Raw genomic sequence first — 2,553 nt, forward strand, 5'->3', positions numbered from 1 at the left:
TGATTTCCTCTTTGATTTCTTCAGTGATCTCTTAGTTATTTAGTAACGTAGTGTTTAGCCTCCATGTGTTTGTGTTTTTTATGTTTTTTCCCCTGTATTTCATTTCTAATCTCATAGCATTGTGGTCCGAAAAGATGCTTGGTATGATTTCAATTTTCTTAAATTGACTGAGGTTTGATTTGTGACCCAAGATGTGATCTATCCTGGAGAATGTTCCCTGCACACTTGAGAAGAAAGTGTAATCTGCTATTTTTGGATGGAATGTCCTATAAATATCAATTAAATCTATCTGGTCTATTGTGTCATTTAAAGCTTCTGTTTCCTTATTTATTTTCTTTTTTGATGATCTGTCCATTGGTGTAAGTGAGGTGTTAAAGTCCCCCATTATTATTGTGTTACTGTCGATTTCCTCTTTTACAGCTGTTAGCAGTTGCCTTTTGTATTGAGGTGCTCCTATGTTGGGTGCATATATATTTATAATTGTTATATCTGCTTCTTGGATTGATCCCTTGATCATTATGTCGTGTCCTTCCTTGTCTCTTGTAATATTCTTTATTTTAAAATCTATTTTATCTGATATTAGTATTGCTACTCCAGCTTTCTTTTGATTTCCATTTGCATGGAATATCTTTTTCCATTCCCTCACTTTCATTCTGTATGTGTCCCTAGGTCTGAAGTGGGTCTCTTGTAGACAGCATATATATGGGTCTTGTTTTTGTATCCATTCAGCAGGCCTGTGTCTTTTGGTTGGAGCATTTAATCCATTCACGCTTAAGGTAATTATTGATATGTGTGTTTCTAGGACCATTTTCTTAATTGTTTGGTGTTTGTTCTTGTAGGTCCTTTTGTTCTCATGGGATTCCCTTATATGTTATTTTTCGTTTTTCCCTTGCTGCTTTCAATAATTTTTCTCTGTCTTTACTTTTTACCAATTTGATTACTATGTGTGTCAGCGTGTTTCTCCTTGGGTTTATCCTGTATGGGACTTGCTGTGCTTCCTGGACTTGGGTGGCTATTTCCTTTCCCATGTTAGGGAAGTTTTCAACTATAATCTCTTCAGATATTTTCTCAGGTGCTTTCTCTCTCTGTTCTCCTTCTGGGACCCCTGTAATGCGAATGTTGTTGCATTTAATGTCGTCCCAGGGGTCTCTTAGGCTGTCTTCATTTCTTTTCATTCTTTTTCTTTATTCTGTTCCGTGGCAGTGACCTTTGCCTCCATTCTTTTTCTGAGGTCCTGGGTCATCTTCACTATCATTATTCTGAATTCTTTTTCTGGAAGGTTGCCTATCTCCACTTCATTTAGTTGTTTTACTCGGGTTTTATCTTGTTCCTTCATCTGGTACATAGCCCTCTGCCTTTTCATCCTGTCTATCTTTGAATGTGGTTTTTGTTCCACAGGCTGCAGGATTACAGTTCTTGCTTCTGCTGTCTGCCCTCTGGTGGATAAGGCTATCTAAGAGGCTTGTGCAAGTTTCCTGATGGGAGGGACTGGTGGTGGGTAGAGCTGGGTGTTGCTCTGGTGGAAAAAAATTTGCCTTTCTTGAGTGAATCAAATATAGATGGCATGACATTGAATTGTACAGAAATGTCATATTATTATTTGGTCTTTTCGGCATCAAGTATAACACCAGTAGAGAAAAAGGTACAAAACATAAATGTAAATTTCAGTGAAATGTTACAAGAACACTTGTCATCATGGACGTTAAGAAATAAGATGTTTGTAGACTCCTGAAGCCTCCCTTTTTTCCTCTTAATATACCTCTCCTTTCCCCACAAAGCAGTCACTCTCCTAACTTTTATGGTAATCCTTTCTAGTTTTTTTATTATAGTTTAGCCACTTAAGCATGTATCTCCAAACACTGCAATTTAGTACCCTTAGCTTTTTCTTTATACTTATAGAAACAAAACAGTATATATTCTTTTGTGACTGACATCCGCTACTCAGAATTACGTTACTAGATTCATATTATAACATATAGTTGTATAGTTTGTATCCATTGCTATATAATATTTTATTTTATAGATGTGTCACAGGTTATTCATGTAATTTACTACTGATGGACATTAGGGTTGTTTCCAAGTTTGCTCTATTGATAGTTAATATTGCTGTTACAAGCACATTTGTACATATCTCTCGATACACAGGTATACACATTTTTAGGAACTGGATATACTTGCACAGAGGTTTACATATCTCCACCTTTCATAGGTTTTGCTAAAATACTTTTCATGGCAATTATTCCACTTTAATACTTCTACCAACAGTTGTATGTGAATCCCACTTATTTCATACCCTCACCAACTGTTGTTCTTGGTCATTTGATTAATTTTAGATTTTCTAATTTAAATGTACCCTTTTTTTTTGGTTTTCATTTGTATTCCTTAATTAGTAATGATGTTAAAAAAAACCCTTCTTATTTGTTTAATGGACATTTGTATGTACTCTTTGGTAGATTGTTCAATGCTTTTTTTTTTTTTTTTTTTTTTTTTGCGGTACGCGGGCCTCCCTCTGCTGTGGCCTCTCCCGTTGCGGAACACAGGCTCCGGACGCAC

This window comes from Physeter macrocephalus, chromosome 8 (assembly GCF_002837175.3).
Source record: "Physeter macrocephalus isolate SW-GA chromosome 8, ASM283717v5, whole genome shotgun sequence".
Classification (NCBI taxonomy): Eukaryota; Metazoa; Chordata; class Mammalia; order Artiodactyla; family Physeteridae; genus Physeter; species Physeter macrocephalus.